This window comes from Monodon monoceros, unplaced genomic scaffold (genome assembly GCF_005190385.1).
Source record: "Monodon monoceros isolate NGI ecotype Baffin Bay Population unplaced genomic scaffold, NGI_Narwhal_1 Super_Scaffold_22, whole genome shotgun sequence".
Lineage (NCBI taxonomy): Eukaryota > Metazoa > Chordata > Mammalia > Artiodactyla > Monodontidae > Monodon > Monodon monoceros.
This window is the reverse complement of record NW_021703779.1, coordinates 33,885,426-33,904,121: the sequence shown is the minus strand read 5'-3', so window position 1 is coordinate 33,904,121 and position 18,696 is coordinate 33,885,426. Positions and strand designations below refer to the sequence as shown.

At 41.1% G+C, this 18,696-nt stretch overlaps 1 long non-coding RNA gene across 1 annotated transcript in view; it reads left to right on the top strand.

The window, feature by feature from the left end:
- LOC114906269 overlaps nucleotides 1–16,014 on the top strand; it is a 199,980-nt gene extending 183,966 nt beyond the window's left edge. The window contains exon 3 of the long non-coding RNA XR_003796412.1: nucleotides 15,531–16,014. This is a non-coding gene — a long non-coding RNA (uncharacterized LOC114906269). The remainder of the gene's footprint in view (nucleotides 1–15,530) is intronic.
- The last annotated feature ends 2,682 nt before the right edge of the window (nucleotides 16,015–18,696 follow it).

Sequence of the window (18,696 nt, the reverse complement as noted above, 5' to 3'; positions counted from 1 at the left end):
TTTGTTGTGTATGGTGCTATGAGTTATAACACATGTATAGGTTCGTGTAACCACCACCACAATCAGGATACAAAACAGTTCCATCCGGGCTTCCCTGGTGGCGCAGTGGTTGAGAGCCCGCCTGCCAATGCAGGGGACACGGGTTCGTGCCCCGGTCCGGGAAGATCCCACATGCCACGGAGCGGCTGGGCCCGTGAGCCATGGCCGCTGAGCCCGCGCGTCCGGAACCTGTGCTCTGCAACGGGAGAGGCCACAACGGTGAGAGGCCCGCGTACCACAAAAAAAAAAAAAAAAAAAACAGTTCCATGTCCCCCCAGAACTCTCCCTTAAATCCTTTTGTAGTCACACCCTCCTCTCACCCCTAATTCCTGGCATATTGATCTTTCTCCTTATACTTTGGCCATTTCAAGAATGTAACATGAATGGGATCGTACATTATGTAATCTTTTGAGACTGGTTTCTTTCATTCAGCATAATGCCTTTGAGAGTCATCTGTATTGCTGTGTTTATCATTGGTTTGTTCCTTTTTATTGTTGACTAGTATTTCATTGTGTGGATATATCAGTTTGTTTATCCATTCCCCATTAAGGGACATTTGGGTTGTTTCCTGGTTTTGGAACTTATACACAGAGTTGCTACAAGCATTTAAGTATGGGTTTTTGTGTGAACATAAATTTTATTTCTAGGGTAAATATTTAGGAGTAGAATGGCTGGATTATATGGTAAGTACATGTTTAACTTTTGAAAAAACTGCCAAAATATCTTCCAGAGTTGCTGTGCCATTTTGCAGTTCCGCCAGGAATGCATGAGAGCTCCAGTTACTCTGCAGCCTTGTCAGCACTTGGTATTGTCTGTATTTTTCATAGTTGCCACCCAGATGGGTATGTAGTGGTTTCTAATTGTGGTTTTAATTTGCATTTTCCTAAATGCTAATGATGCCGAGCATCTTTCCATGTGCCATACATATATCTTCTTTGGTGAAATATCTGTTAATACTTTGGCCTACTTTATTTATTTATTTATTTATTTTAAAAATTTTATTAAAGTATAGTTGATTTACAATGTGTTAATTGCCGCATGGCAAAGTGATTCAATTGTACATATACATATTCTTTTTCATATTCTTTTCCATTATGGCTTATCACAGGATACTGAATATAGTCCCCTGTGCTATATAATAGGACCTTGTTGTTTATCCATTCTATATATAATCCGCTAATCCCAAACTCTCAATCCATTCCTCCCCCACCCCACCTCCCCCTTGGCAACCAAAAGTCTGTTCTCTGTATCTGTGAGTCTGTTTCTATTTTGTAAATATGTTCGTTTGTAACATTTCTTTTAGATTCTGCATATAAGCGATATCATACGATATTTCTCTTTCTCTGTCTGACTTACTTCACTCAGTATGACAATCTCTAGGTCCATCCATGTTGCTGCAAATGGCATTACTTCATTCTTTTTAATGGCTGAGAAATATCCCATTGTATATATGTACCACATCTTCTTTATCCATTCATCTGTTAATGGACATTTAAGATGTTTCCATGTCTTGGCTATTGTGAATAGTGCTGCTATGAACATTGGGGTGCATGTATCTTTTCGAATTAGAGTTTTGTCTGCGTATATGCCCAGGAGTGGGATTGCTGGATCATATGGCAACTCTATTTTTAGTTTTTTGAGGAACCTCCATACTGTTTTCTGTAGTAGCTGCACCAATTCACATTCTCACCAACACTGTAAGAGGGTTCCCTTTTCTCCATACCCTCTCCAGCATTTATTATTTGTAGACTTTTTAATGATGGCCATTCTGACTGGTGTGAGGTAGTTTTGATTTGTATTTCTCTAATAATTAGCGAAATGAGCATCTTTTCATGTGCCTATTTGACCTACTTTATTTTTTAAGTGGATTGTTTGTTTTCTTATTTTTTTAGTTTTGAGAGTTCTTTATATGTTCTGGATATAAGACCTTTATTGGATATGTGATTTGCAAATATTTTCTCCCAGACTATAACTTGTCTCTTCATTCTCTTGCAAGGTAGAAGTTTTAAATTTGGATCAAGTTCCTTTTGTAGATTACACCGTTGATGTTATATCTATGAACTCTTTGCTAACCCAAGGTCACAAAGAGTTTCTCCTATGTCTTCTGAAAATTTTGTAGCCTTACAAGTTACATTTAGATCTATGATCCATTTTGAGTTAAGTTCTGTCTAAGGTATGAGGTTTAGGTTTAGGTTTTGGGGGGGCGGTTGGGGCATAAGAATGTCCAATTTCCTTTTTCTTAAGAGCTCTCTATGTCCTAGGTCATACCTAATTTGCTGAAAAATCAAAAAAATCCTTTTGTATTAATGCCCCTGGAGTGCTTCATAAGCTATAAACCTGCATCCTGTTGTAAGAATGTATTCTTATGTGGCTTGGATCTGCATGGGAATTGGCAAAAGAAAATAAATTAGAATTATGATAGTGAAGTAAATCACCCATCAGCTGGCTACTATTATATTCCTTTCCACTTGTAAAATATGTCAACTACAGAGCTCCTGATAATCTGAACATTACTTTTTATTTAACAGATGGTGATGGGACTTTGTCAAAATATTGATTCGGGGGTGTTTTCTTGCTATGTAACTGCTAAGTATTTGTTCAAACATTCAGGCCCTAGGGGAAATTGTGAAATCAGTGAAGACTACCTCTGATCCCCTCTCCACCCCCTTTCCCACCCTACCCTTTCAACTGAGGCATATGAAGAAGGTAGACGGGGTCCTACAAGAAGACCAAAATCGGAACTAGAGCGTGAAATGCTGATCATCACATTCAAGGGTAATCTCTCTTCTCTGTTGTCATATAAACCACGTTTCCATCGAAGTCATTCTTCTGTTAATCATTTACTCTGGCAGCTGTCGATGTTAAACAGAGCCTAGAATTTTTCAGAGCTTAGATAGGGACAAAAATCTCAAGTTTTCAAACCTGAGGCTTTTTATTTTGTGTTCTGGTAAATGTCAGCGTTAGAAAACAAGATTGGGAAATTCACACGCAATTTAGGAGGTAGAAAAAGGGTAAATAAATATGATCCAACCTTTATGTCAGAGACAGATGAGTTGCAAAAGGCGAGGTTATCTTTCTTGAGTACACTTTCGTTTGCTCAAGCTCCCACCCAGAATCCTACAGCCATCTCTTCCCCCATAGGCTGATTCCAATCCCTCCCTTTGGAAGCACAGAGGTCAAGCTGTGCATAAAGGAGATTTATTAGCAGATCAGAGGCTATCAGGCATTAAGCAAACAGGGAAACCACAGAGGTTCAAAGTTCACCACTGTCTCAACAATCATCCCTGATGCTCCCTAGGACTGCCGGATACTTCTAGAGTCTGAGTGACGTGAGGGCCCTGTGAGGCTGTGGACATTGTTTACGGCTGCCCAGGGCTTGGTTTAGAAGCACTGTCCCAATAATAATTTCCCCTTGAGCTTAGGACACATATACTGTATGTTCTCAAAAATCACAGTTTAGTGAACGCCTTTCCTGCTCGTTTCTAGTTCTTGGTGAAAGCTCCAGTCATCTTTGTGGTGGGTGCCTCTCTTTAGATACTACTTGGAAAGTCCTCGTGACCTGCTTATGATCGTTGTATTTGACCACATCTGCTAAGCAAGGGCTCTGCCCTCACCTTAAGCAAATAGGAAAACACACCCTTCTTCTCTTAAGGCTGCTCCACTGGTAACAATTCTATGGCTTATAAAGATGGGACCTACTCAGGGTCCAGAAGATAAACTATGGGAATCTTGTCTCCAGAACAAGAGAGAAACAAGCCCTATTTCCTGGAACTTTTCTGAGTATTTGGAGTCTGCGTCGTGTGGACTGGGCACTCACCATTACCAATTTCACCCTCCGGCATTCTTTAACTGGAGTTCGGCATCCTTTCTTCCAGAGAACCAGGGAGTTCATGGATTCCCAGGTCATCCTCAATTGTTACACAGTGTGTTACTATTAAGGAATAAGCAAATCACCTGGCAAGCAATAGAAGAATGAATCCAGCGATGTGGGAGTCACTCCATTACCGTTGATTGTGAGCAAATTCCTCAGCCTCTCTAAGCCTCAGTTGCCTCCTCTTTTAAATGGTGGTACTAGCAGCCCCTATCTCATGGCTTTGTTGTTTAGATGAAGCGTGGTAATGGATATAGAGTGCTGTAGCACAGTACCTGGCTCGGTGTTCAATAAATGTTAGCTTTTATTAGTTACTAGCATCAGTACACGTGGTGAGAGGCCCCATGCCTGTCCCAGTTGTTGGCTTATTATAGTCACTTTCCTAGAAATAGAAATGTTGAGGTGCCCTGAAATAAGAAAGAAACAAAAACAGTGTTTCTCAGTGAGGACCTATGATGTGTTTTCTTCTCTCTTTTCCTTTTCCCCCTAAATGATGGAAAAACCAGGGACTTATTCACCCTCAGTACTTCAACTGCCTAACTTTTCAAGTTTCTAATCTTTTTTTTTTTTTTGCGGTATGCGGGCCTCTCACTACTGTGGCCTCTCCCGTTGTGGAGCACAGGCTCCGGACGCGCAGGCTCAGCGGCCATGGCTCACGGGCCCAGCCACTCCGCGGCATGTGGGATCTTCCCAGACCGGGGCCCGAACCCGTGTCCCCTGCATCGGCAGGCGGACCCTCAACCACTGCGCCACCAGGGAAGCCCTCAAGTTTATAATCTTTTATTGTCTGATTGTATTTTCCTTCTGCAACCCTGCCATGCTAACCAACCTATCTCATTTGAGATGGAAACGAGATAAAGAAATTAATGATTACTAAGTGCTTTGAAACTACAAAGGACTCTATAAATGCCAAAAGTCATTATTGCCTTTCAGTATAACAAAACAGTATAATAAAAATTGATCATAAAATCTCTCTGCTACTATGGTCCCTACTCTTTTTTCAAGTTAAAATTTACAACTATAGCCTGTTTGTTCAAAGCCACGAGGGACATGAAAACAATCCAATCATTTTCTAAAGTAGGTGTCCCTAATCAATTGAACGTAAAATGACTCCAGAGACATGAGCAAATCCATTGTGCAAAGTCCATATGAGAATATAACACATCATGATCATCATCTAATGATCATGATGATATTAGTAATGACATTACTGACTCTTCCCTCACCTGTAAGCTCTTTGTCTGCAATGAATGTGCTGTTCACATCCCTTCTGCATGTATTTGTTACTTTATATCACTACCCAGTATTTGTTCCTATGCGCCCTGCGTCTACTGAATCCCTCGTGCCTAGAACCCGTGCTCCACAACAAGAGAAGCCACCACAATGAGAAGCCCGCGCACCGCAACGAAGAGTAGCCCCCGCTCGCTGCAACTGGAGAAAGCCTGCACGCAGCAATGAAGACCGAACGCAGCCAAAAAAAAAAAGCTGTTTGCTAGTTTTCCTATTATGATTCCATATAGGACAGCATTTTTTTAAAAAAAAATTATTGAAGTATAGTCGATTTATAATGTGTTAGTTTCAGGTGTACAGCAAAGTGATTCATATACATATATATAGATTCTTTTTCAGATTCTTTTCCATTATAGGTTATTACAAGATATTGAATATAGTTCCCTATGCTCTACAGTAGGTCCTTGTTGGTTACCTATTTTATATATAGTAGTTTAATCTAGCCAGGTATAACTGCCATACCTGGAAGCCCACCTATTTCTTTGTGTTTGGGGAAGCCTGGGGACTTTAGTAGGATTCTACAAATGAGTAATACATATGGAGTGATTCAAAGAATTGGGTTTCCATTAGAGGGTCTGAACATATTCATGACCCAGGATACAGGGTTGTTTTGAAACCAAATTCATATCAAATTGTTTAACAGTTTTGAAATTGACTGCAACTTTAAAAACATTCAGTGATTTTTTGTTTTTATCCCGACACTGCCCTTTGATTTGACAAAGTAATGTTGGCACCTGACACTATTCCTTAACTTTATCAAGTGAGGATAATTAAAAGTTATTTGCGTTCAGTTATTTGCTTATCTGCTTCTTTGATTGTGCTTTCTCTTTTCATCAATACCAATTTTAGTTTCATTTAATCAAACTGGTGAAATAATTAGATAGATAAGAGATTTAAAGTAAAACTGATGCATCAACCTTGATAAGACCCTAAGGCCTCTTGGAATATTAACTTCCTTTATCACTGTTCTTCCTATGGTTCACCTTGATTTTTATATGCATTTTAACTTAGTGGGCGTGGGTACTGAGGGAGCTGTTGAAATCAACATGAAATGTCAAAAGGCAAGTAAGGTCAAAATACTTCAATATCTAATATTATGGGAGGAATTCCATAAATATTATAATTTGCTGACATATGTAGAAATTTCATGTACAATGAGAAACTGGGTCAAAAATGATCATTTAGGGCTTCCCTGGTGGCGCAGTGGTTGGGAGTCCGCCTGCCCGATGCAGGGGATGCGGGTTCGTGCCCCGGTCTGGGAAGATCCCACATGCCGCAGAGCGGCTGGGCCCGTGAGCCATGGCCGGTGGGCCTGCGCGTCCAGAGCCTGTGCTCTGCAACGGGAGAGGCCACAACAGTGAGAGGCCCGCGTACCGCAAAAATAAATAAATAAATAATAATAAAATGATCATTTAAAATTACTCAGAGAAAAGGAAAGATGTTGGATTCTTCATTTATTAAACTTCTAATGTAAGCATAATACCTTTCTTTTTTTTTTTTTTTTCATAATACCTTTCTTACTAGATTCTTGAGAGGTCTGAGATCATTGAGTGTTAGACATAGATGAACCATAAATATGTTAGTCCAACTCTCTCCTCCAGAGGACCAGAGAGGTACACTGATTTTCTCAAAATCTGGTAAGGGAGGGAGTAAAGAGAGAGAAAGCAAGTGAGGGAGTGAGAGATAGAAAATAGCTTCTGGACTCTTGGTGAAAGCTCTTTCCATGACTGATTGACAGACAAGGAGGGATTTTCACTACTCAGCATCCCAAACCCTCTCCAGTTCTCATTGTGTGAGTATTAGTGTAGAGCCTTAGTGTAAAAACCTTCCCTCCTTCTCTCCATCCCCTGAAAAAGCCAGGTCATGGGCACATGATCCAGCAGATGCTCTCACCTGGGGCTTTGAATCTTGAAGGACTAAAGAAAAAGAGCCTGGGAGGTGAGATTTATAGTGCTGTAATCTACCAGCATTTCTGGCTGTGTCCAGTGACTAGTACACTCTTGCCATGGTGACTAGGCCCAACGGTGGCTGCCTCGCCTCCCTACTTTCCCTACCTTATCCAAGCATTCCTCTCCAGACTGTCAGTTCTATGAGTTTCCTGATGATTTCCCACTGTCTTTTTCTTTTACCCCAAGAACTCTGACTGATTCAGAAATTGGTACCACAAAGTGAGCTGCAGGCAACTGACCCTCAGGAAAAGTGATAAAATTGGGAATGGTTGAATGACATTAAAACTCCCCCTTAGAAATACAGTGGCAAAACAGATGCTTGAACCATTGCTTATGGTCACCTCGAATGCTGATTGAGGATATGATTTAAGGAGAACAGTATGAAGGGCATTAAGAGTTCAGGGATGGCCAATGAGATGGCTGCTTCTTATAGTGAATAGCTTAATGGTGAAAAAAGTCACCTGCCTCCGCTGATCTGAGATGGTCAAAGATAAACTCAGACTTTGGCCTGATCCTGTGTGCTGATGAATTACAGTATCGGTGGTATTCACAACCCTGACAGATTTTTTAGGTGCATATTGTGGCATTATTGGGTTAGACTGAATGCTGGAAAATTGACATGGAAATATGTGAGAGGATTTAGAGGACCCTAAGAATGCTAAACCCTTAAATCTCATTGAATCTCCCTTGCCAGCTCAAGAAATCTTTCCTAGCTTGTCTAATGAAACGGTCCTTTTCTTGATTGAAGATGCTTTTTCACTTGAGGGAGTTGCCTTGCCAGATGAAGCCAGTTCTCTTCATCCTTCCCCACCAATCCCCAAGATTGTCAGATTTCAGCATGACCCTGGGAGGGGGCTGGCAATGACAAAGTCAAAAGCCAGAGAAGGCCAAAGAACTCCTAGATTTCTAGTTTATATTGGAGAAATCTGGGAAATCTGTGTGTGAGGATGCTTGATCGAGGATGAGAAATGTAATTTTGGATTGGTCTGGATCCAGTAATGCAAGATTCACTGTAGATTGAGCAGCTATACTGAATGCAAGGGGTGAAGAAGGGAGATGCTCCCAGGAGGCAAAACTTCAAGCCTTACACCTCCCTGGCATTTGACCTGGAGGGAGAGAAGCCCTGAGGCATGGGTCTATACCAATGCATGAGCAGTAGTTAATGGTACGGCCAGATGATTAGGGGCATGGAAGGAACAAGATTCAAGACTGGAGACAAGGAGGTTTCGAGAAAAATGTGAGTGGGCTTCTCAGAGGAAATATTGATGTTCTTTGTGAATGCACACCAAAAAGCACGGCGTGCAGAAGCTTCTTATGTCCGTCTCATTTATTAATCTATCCATTAAAAAATGCTACACTGCATTTTATGGACATAAATATAAACACTTCCTATATAAATAGCAGCTGCCAAAACAAAAAAACAAACCAAAAAAAAACACCCAACATTGTATTGAGAGAAATACATGCTCAATGAAGTTTAGGTATTAACAGCCCAAGGGGTTCTATCAGGAAGACATTGATTAGGGCCTTCTCTTGGATGGGCTGATTATATTATTTGGCGGCACAACAGTTGAACCCCCGACTAGATTTGAGAATCTTAGGCCTGCTTTCTTGTATAAGGATCTAGAGAGGGACTTCCTTGGTGGTCCAGTGGTAAAGAATCCTCCTTCCAATGCAGGGAGAGTGGGTTCGATCCCTGGTCGAGGAACTAAGATCCCACATGCCGCAGGGCAACTAAGCCCGTGTGCCACAACTACTGAGCTCGTACGCCTCAACGAGAGAGCCTGCGTGCTGCAACTAAGACCCGACGCAGCCAAAAATATAAAGAAAATAAATAAATAAACAAGTTAAAAGAAAACTTAAAAAAAAATCTAGAGAGATAAAGGGACCTTCCTAAGATCAGGAAATGGGGAAGGAAGGAAATGAGAGAGAAAAGACAGAGAACTGGAAATAAAAACCAAATCTCTGTACTCTTGTCTGACGGGCTTGCTGTTGCAGATTATAAAGGATATTTAGGAGGTTACTTGTTAATGGAGATTTGTCTTTTTTTAGAGGAGACAGAAAACTGCCTTGTCTTTTTTTTTAATTTATTTGTTTTTTTGGCTGCGTTGGGTCTTGCTGCTGCGCGTGGGCTTTCTCACGTTGCGGCGAACAGGGGCTTCTCTTTGTTGTGGTGTGCTTCTCGTTGCAGTGAAACTGCCTGGTTTTTTGTTTGTTTGTTTTGTTTTTTTGTGGTACGCGGGCCTCTTACTGTTGTGGCGTCTCCCGTTGTGGAGCACAGGCTCTGGACGCGCAGGCCCACCGGCCATGGCTCACGGGCCCAGCCGCTCCGCGGCATGTGGGATCTTCCTGGACCAGGACACGAACCTGTGTCCCCTGCATCGGCAGGCGGACTCTCAACCACTGCGCCACCAGGGAAGCCCAAACTGCCTTGTTTTTGAGCTCTTTCTGAATATCTAGAAATCCCCAAATGTGCGAGTCTTAAAAGAAGGTAGCAGCCCAGTTCCCATCAGGGAAGCCAAAGGAGGCAATATTTCCTGTCCCCACCCCTTGGCAAAGAGGATAAACTAGTAAGTGAACTAGCCTCAGCCAATTGGATGCTCCCACCCAGGACTTTGCTCCCAAGAATGTAACCGATGTGGCATGGACATATATACACTAGCAAATGTAAAATAGATAGCTAGTAGAAGCAGCCACATAGCACAGGGAGATCAGCTCGGTGCTTTGTGACCACCTAGAGGGGTGGGATGTGGGGGGAGGGAGACGCAAGACGGGATATATGTATATGTATAGCTGATTCACTTTGTTATAAGGCAGAAACTAACACACCATTGTTAAGCAATTATACTCCAATAAAGATGTTAAAAAGAAAAAAAAAAGAATGCAACCGGAAGATGAAGGCATGAGATTAGAATCATAGTGAAAGCAGGGCTTTCATCCAGCAGTGGCGTCCTAGTCAGATTGCTCCTGCTGGGTAGCTTTCCTTGATCTCTGCCTTTTTTTTTTTTTTAACATCTTTATTGGAGCATAATTGCTTTACAATGGTGTGTTAGTTTCTGCTTTATAACAAAGTGAATCAGTTATACATATACCTGTGTTCCCATATCTCTTCCCTCTTGCGTCTCCCTCCCTCCCACCCTCCCTATCCCACCCCTCTAGGTGGTCACAAAGCACCAAGCTGATCTCCCTGTGCTATGCGGCTGCTTCCCACTAGCTATCTATTTTACATTTGGGAGTGTATATATGTCCATGCCACTCTCTCACTTTGATCCAGCTTATCCTTCCCCCTCCCCATGTCCTCAGTCTCTAGTAGGTCTGCCTTTTTTAATGAGCCTCATTCCCCAATCTTCCCACTGATTCTCTGCACCAGCTGATAGCCTCTAGTGTGAGATATCTACCCAGGAAAGTTGCTGTGCATGGGCTTCATCAATGAGCTCCCATGTCTTCTAGCTTCTGGTTGGATTTGGCCATTGGAACCCCAGCTGGAGAATGGAGGGAGTAGAGTGAAGTCAGAAGATTTATTCTTCTGGTTTCCCATGAGGTTGCCTTGGGCTGGCTGTTCTTTGATAGAAATTCACTGTTTCTGTCAAGATGGCCTACTTTACACAGCTCTCCTTCCAAGTTGTAATGAACCCTACATCTCTTTGGACCAAGGGAGGGCAACAGTTCCCCTGCTGTTAGCCCTGGGTCGTTGCACGATGCCTTGTGGTTGTGACCCAGCCCCCTTCCAACCCTTTGAAATTTGTTCCTTTGTAAACAAACCCTTTTCAAATTATCCTAATAAGAAGATGTCATCTGTTTGTCAGAAATCTGACTGATATGCCTTCAAGTACATTTATTTTCTGGTTAGCTTTGTGCCAACGAAATCTAACCGTCTTAGCATTCTGAGAGGAGGGGAAAGAAGAAACAAAAGCCCAAAGTTGGGGTCAGAGGTGAAATTTTCAGTCACTGGCAATAAATGAGGCTGAACGTAGCCAAGGAACCCTGTTAGGAAAAAGTTACCCGTGGAAAGGCACAGATAAAAATAGTTCAAAATACACGTAGAGTCGTCAAGCCCAATTCCAATCACAAAGGGCAATGGCAAACAGCTCATGTAAAAGGGAACTTTTGTTCACAGACATACGATTGCTCAACAGTCAGGCCATTCATTTTTTAAGTGTCTGGACAGTCATTAAGTCCTCCCTTCCTCCCAGTCCCTATAGTGTTTTGCACAAAGGAAAATGTACATTGGTTCTTCCCCATGTCTCCTGCGCAGTTTTCTTTGCTGTCAGACACACAGCTGCACCATGTTTGGAACGATGCAGCATGAAAAAGCTATTAATCTAGCGCCACCTAGATGCACCAAGTCAAACTGCAGGGCTGCCTCCAGCTTCATTATAGGAGTACGTAGTGAAATTTTTAAAACACAGACCAAGGGACTTCCCTGGTGGTCCAGTGGTTAATACTCCACGCTCCCAATGCAGGGGGCCCGGGTCCGATCCCTGGTTGGGGTACTAGATCCCACATGCTGCAACTAAAAGATCCCGTAGGCAGCAACTAAGACCCGGCGCAGCCTAATTAATTTCTTAATTAAAGAAAAAACAGACCATGAAGCAAATAACGGGAATTTTAAATTATGAGGGAAAGTAAATCATCTGGAAAAAGATTGCTGAAAGCCAGGCACTACAGGTTCTGTACACACCATCTCATTTAAACCGCACAATCCTGCAAGTTAGGGGTTATTATCCTGATTTAACAGATGGAGAATCAGAGGCAAAGAATAAACAACTTGCCCAGATGACTCAGGTAACAAGTGGTGAAGCCAGAATTCAAAACCATGTTATCCCAAGCCTATTTTCTAAATTGAGGTGTGTGACACACGCCCCCAGGGGATGCTCAAGACAATCCATCTTGTTAGTTATGTTTATTCTTTATCTCATGATTTTAAATCTTCTTTTTGTGTATATTTTACAATATGCATAATACATTGGTACAGTAGTACATGCATACAAACATGTACATACACACATATTGCTTCTGCTGGGCAGCTTTTCTCCATCTCTGCCTTTTATTTTTTTCTGAAACTCATTCCTCCAGCTTCTCACTGATTCTGTCACCAGCTGAGAGCTTCAAGTGCTAGATATCTACCCAGGAAAGTTGATGTGCATCTGCTTCATCAGTGAGCTCTTATGTTTTCTGGCTTCTGGTTGGTTATGAATGAGGATATGTGATCTACAAGTTTGAAGACTCCATGCTCTTTCAAAAGGCAGTATAGGGCTTCCCTGGTGGAGCAGTGGTTGAGAGTCCGCCTGCCGATGCAGGGGACACGGGTTCGTGCTCCGGTCCGGGAAGATCCCGCATGCCGCGGAGCGGCTGCGCCCGTGAGCCATGGCTGAGCCTGAGCCTGCGCGTCCGGAGCCTGTGCTCCGCAACCGGAGTGGCCACAACAGTGAGAGGCCCGCGTACCACAAAAAGAAAAAAAAAAAAAAAAAAAAGGCAATATAGTGTAGTGATTTGGAGCATAGATTCTGGAACTAGACTGCACGTATTCCAACCTCAGCCCTAACACGTTTTAGCAAACTTTGGGTAACAACTTCTCTGTACCTCAGTTTTCTCTTCTGTAATAGGAAAGTTTAAATAATTAAGACATAGAATGCTTGACCAATGTCTGGCACAAACAAGAGTATAATAATCTAAGCCATTATCATCACATTACATGAGCCTTAAAAGTAGTCATCTAGCAGGCTTCGATGGTGGCACAGTGATTGAGAGTCCGCCTGCCGATGCAGGGGACAGGGGTTCGTGCCCCGGTCCGGGAAGATCCCACATGCCGCGGAGCAGCTGGGCCTGTGAGCCATGGCTGCTGGGCCTGTGCGTCCAGAGCCTGTGCTCCACAGCGGGAGAGGCCACAGCAGTGAGAGGCCCGCGTACCGCAAAAAAAAAAAAGTAGCCATCTAGGAAATTACCTAGTCATACAAATACTGCCAAATACCCCTCACAACTCTTCTTTTGGAATTGTCTCCTGAGTTAGTTTGTGAGTCACCGGAGATCATCAAATCCGTGTCTTTATAGTCAACTCTTTGTCACCCCAAAGCATATTTTTTCCTTGAAATTCTTTTATATTTTTCATCAATTTAAGTTCCAAATTATTCTTCAGAACAAATCTATTTTCTAAATCTAATACAAGTACAAAGATTTAGGATTTTCCCTTCTATGGTTTTTTACAAGAACATACCTCAAGCTTTGGAGGCTCTTCCAAAAGAGTCAAAGCACCTTCCCAGCAATTTCAGCAATGCTAGACTAAGTGACCTCCCAAAGAAGGAGAAATTTCATTTGGATGTCAAAGTTTTGTCTCACAAATTAATGCTCATATTCCTGCAAAAATAACCATGTTATTAGAACATATTGTATTGTAGGGATTCTAGTCACCAGTGTCAAATAAAACTAAGTTTGATTCCTGGTTCAATATTTGCTAATAGAATCACTTACAGATCAATAACATCTAAAAAGTGATTTAATGATTCCTTGTTTGTAGGTTTGAGATGGGAGATGAGCTCAGTGAGGTAGAGAGCCAGATGGTGTAGGCTGTTGTTAGGACTTTTGCTTTTATTTTGAAAGAGAAGGGAAGCCATTGGAGAGTCTTGAAAAGGGGAAGGCATATCATGCCCTTAAAAGGATCATTCTGTTGTGAAAACTGTTAGAATGGAAGCAGGGACACCAATTAAGAAGTGATGGAAGGGCTTCCCTGGTGGCACAGTGGTTGAGAGTCCACCTGCCGATGCAGGGGACACGGGTGATGCAGGGGACACGGGTTTGTGCCCCGGTCCAGGAGGATCCCACATGCCGCGGAGCAGCTGGGCCCGTGAGCCGTGGCCGCTGAGCCTGTGCATCCGGTGCCTGTGCTCTGCAACGGGAGAGGCCACAACAGTGAGAGGCCCGCGTACCGCAAAAAAAAAAAAAAAAAAAAAAAAGAAGTGATGGAAGTACTCCAGGTGACAGGTGATGGTGTTTTGGAGCAGGGAGGTAATAATGGAGGTGATGAGACATGAGGAGTTTGCAGATATATTTTATAGCCAAAAGGGATAATGTAGGTAAAAGGCCTCAATCAGGTATCTGGTATACAGTAAAACCAATAAAGAGACACAATCATTACTACTTTATGCTTAAAACTTATACGGATAGCCAGTTTGTTCAGGAATATTATGAACTAGGATCTTCTAACATATACTCTTCCTAACATATTTTAACTTTTCCTAAATAGGCAGATGGCATAGTCCCAAGTCTTAGGGTCTTGTAGCCAGACAGGATGGGTTCAAATCTTGACTCCACCACTTACTAACTGACCATAAGCAAGTTACTTAATCTCTCTGTACCTCAGTGTCTTCATCTGTAAAATGGAGAGACTCAATAAAATATACCGCAGAGAGTTTTGTGAGGATTCAGTAAGTTATTGTATGTACTTAGAAATATGCCTGCCACATCATACGTACTCACTATACATTAGCTATTATGGTTGTCAGCTTCTATTAGTTTTTCTGTTTATTATTTTTCATTTCAAACCTTTTTGTTTTGATTGAAAAAGCAAATTGTGTTTATTATTAAAAAATTAAAGCCATATAGATATGTATGAATTAGAAATTACAAGGCCCCTGAGATTCCACACCCCAGAGGTAACTACTACTGCACAGCACAGTAAATGTTAGTCCGTATTTTTACCTATGTGTATATCATACCTATCCATGTATTCAGATCTATTAATTTACTTTTATATATAGTAGAAAAATGCTCTGCATATTATTTTGCAACTTATTTTTATCACTTAAAACTTGGTCTTAGAAATCTTCCAATATAAGTACACGTGAAACTATTGTACTGATTTTCATGGTTGCGTAGTATTCTGTTGTATGTAAGGCTGATAATTTACTTATTCGTTAGCTTACTGAAGTCATTTAGGTGTCTTTAATTTTATCTTAAACAATGCTGCAATAAACATCCTTGTACATATTTTTGGTGCAAATCTGTGTATTTCTGTAAACTCTGTAAAAAAATTCTGGAAGCACTTATCTACAGAAGTGGTTATGATGAGTAAGAATTATATGCCTTTTAAATATATATATACATAATTTATACTGCCAAATTGCCTTTTGAAAAGGTCATACCTTTTCGAATTCCCACAGACTGTAAAGAAATGTGCTTTTTTTCTCCTGCTGACTAGATACTGGCGATCTTCTCGATCCTTGCCAACCTAATAGGCAAAATAAATTTTATTCTTTTATTTGCACTTTTAATAGTAAATTGCCTTTTCAAATGTTTAAAATTTGGATGTTTTTTGTACAAGCTCCCTACTTTTGTCCATTGAGGGGGGTCTTTTTATTTATTTTTTTCCTTTTCTTATCTTTCAGATTTGAAAAAGGCCAGCCATAGGCGGAGAAAAAATATCGCGATACATAAACTGACAAAGGACACTAGATGTTTACCCAAAAGAAGTTTGAGCATTTGTCCACAAAAACCCCACGAATATCCATAGCAGCTTTGTTTTTTAGAACCCCAAACTGGAAATGACCCAAATGTCCATCAATAGGTAAATGGATAAATAAAGGCATATCCATAAAAATGAACAAATTACCGATACACACAACATGAAATAATCTCAAAAACATGATGCTGAGTGAGAGAAACCAGACACAAAAGAAACTGTACAAAAGACAATACTAATCTATGACCGATGAAAAATCAAAATGGTGGTATTTTTCTAGAAGGTAGAAGTGGGGGAGGGAAATACATATCTGGCTTAAGACGGTGGTTAAATGGTATAAGGGTATATACCTCTGTCAAAGCCCATCAGACTATACACTTAAAATGTGTGCATCTAGTTTATGTAAATTATGCCCCACTCAAGTTGACTTAGAGATAAAAAAATTGTTTTGTTTCTAATTAAAACATTTTCATTGTGTATTAAAGTACAGAAAATAGTATAATAGCCACTCACGCACCACCACTCATTGAAAAGATGTTGACCTTTTGCCATATTTGTTTGAGATCTCTGTTCTTTTGAAAGAAGCAAACCATTACTGATACTTACGAAGTTTCACTGTTCATCCCTCACCCTTCCTTCCTGTTCCAGAGGAAATGACTCTCCCTAATATGACGTTCATCATTCCCATGAATGATCAAATTGTATATGTGTACGTCTTTATACAAGTATTTTATTTATCATGTATTTAAAACTTTTAAGATCAAATAGCATCATAGAGTACATTTTTCATTTTTCTCAACATGAAGTTGTTGAGAATTCCTCATGTCCATACATGTAAAACTGGTTCATTTATTATAACTGCTATATGATATTCCTCTGTGTGAATAAACAGTCTATCCATTCCTCTACTGATGGACATGTAGGTTATTTCCACTTTTTTCTTTGGGACAGGTTATCTTTTCAACTTTAGTTTTGGCAATTTTTTTGTTTGTTTTTTTCTGTTTGTTTTTTGGCCATACTGCATGGCTTGTGGGATCTTAGTTCCCTGACCAGGGATTGAACCTGGGCCACGGCAGTGAAAGCACCAAGTCCTAACCACTGGACTGCCAGGAAACTCCCTGGCAAATTATTTTCTAATGTGATTGTACTAATTTACACTCTCAGTAGCAAGTTTCCTGTATTCCTAAATACACTTATTAATGTTATTATTTTTGCCAATAATGTGAATATAAAATGTTATATCATTATTCCTTATTTTGCATTCTCCTCATTTCCAGTAAGTTTAAACATCTTTTTATGTTTACTGGCCATTTGAATTTTTATCTCTGTTAATGCAATACCCTTTGCTCATTTTTTATTTCTTATATTTTTGTCTTTTTCTTATTGATTTGTTGGTATTCTGTGCATGTCCTGAATACTAGATCCTTTATCCATTAAATTGTCCATAATCACATTTACCAGTCTTTTCCTTTACTGCTTCTATAAACTACTTATGCTTTTCCATGAGTTAATCCCTTGCTACACAGAGTGTGATCCATGGACCAGTAGCATCAGTATCATCTGGGAACTTGTTTTAAAAATGCAGATTCATAGGGCCCCGTCTAGATCACTAAATTAGAATCTGAATTTTAACAAGACCAGTAGATGATTTGTATGTGCATGAAAGATTTTTAAATACTAGATTAAATGATCAAGACAAATGCAAATTTTCTTCCTGGGGTAATAGCCCAGTAATCCCCACCTGGCTTCTGCTTCTTCTTAATAAATAAAACTTCCGCTTTGGACCTGTATGTCCTCAATTCATATATCCTGGAGCTGCACTACAAAATTTCAGAAATCAAAGAAGCTATTAGAATCTGATTTGTAAATTTGGATGTTTATGGGATTTCATAGAGAGGTTTTCAAAGTGGAGACATACCTGTTTATCTGATTCCAAAGAGAGAAATAAACAGCAATGACGGCCGCTTTATGATACAATTCAAAATGCAAAGCCTTGGAAATTTTGTTGAATGCCGCCAAGAAAGGAACTAGTTCAGCTAGGATGCATAATCCATCAAATGTCTTCCTTGCTCATAGATGCGTCTATTTTTAGTTGACACAAAATGCTCCAGAAATGAGTAACAACAAGAATTAATAGGGAAATTGCCAAGAGTTGTATGTGTTGTCAGACTGTGATGATTTCTGTATATCAGAATGATTTCCTGAGGCACGTATGATTGGTTGGCCATGTATGAAGGGGGCACCAAAGAGCACATGACCGCAGTCATAAAATTTTACTTTCGATTTCCCTGCCTTCAACACGACGGAGGTAACTCCACAGGCTGAAACCCTCTGGCTACAGGGATGTGGCAGAGGTATTTCCTACTCACTGAATGTCAGGGGCGTTCTCACATTCCTCTACCACCCTGCAGTCAGGAGCACCGAACACTAGATCTGGCTAATGGGTTGTAAGAAGGAGAAACGTGTCCCCGCTGGTCTGAAACATTTAATTCCCTGCTTCAGCTCCCTCTTGGCCTGCTACAGCCACTGAAGAGGCCAGGAGTCACGTAGGGTGCAACTACAAGATAGTTGAATTAGTAGCCTGGGCCTCTGAATGACCAGGTGGAGCAGACCACCCCCCACCGCGGCCACTGACCCACATTGGACACAACCCATGAGTGGGAAAGAAACTTTTGTTGGTGTTAAGCCACTGAGACTTGGGTGTCTTTTGCATTGCAGCGTAGCCTGGGTTACAGTAAGCGTAGCCTGACTGATACAGTAAGCATAGCGGACTCTGCCTTATTAACATTGTTGCGTGTTACTCTATACCAGGCACCAAGCAGTAAGTTCTACCTGTTACCGAGCCAAGCTTGCTCTGCTCGCTGCACAACAGGCCAATAAATCGGAGACAAGGTGTTGAGGCAAGGAATACGACTTTATTAAGAAAGCTAACAGACTGAGAAGATGGCAGACTAAAGTCTCAAAATAACCATCTTATCGGGGTTTGGATGTCAGTTTCTTTTGTAGCACAGAGATGGGGAGGAGATGAGGAAGTAAAGTAAAAAGGCCATAAGTTTTGCAAATGTCCGCTGGAATCGCCAGCCTCGGGGAGG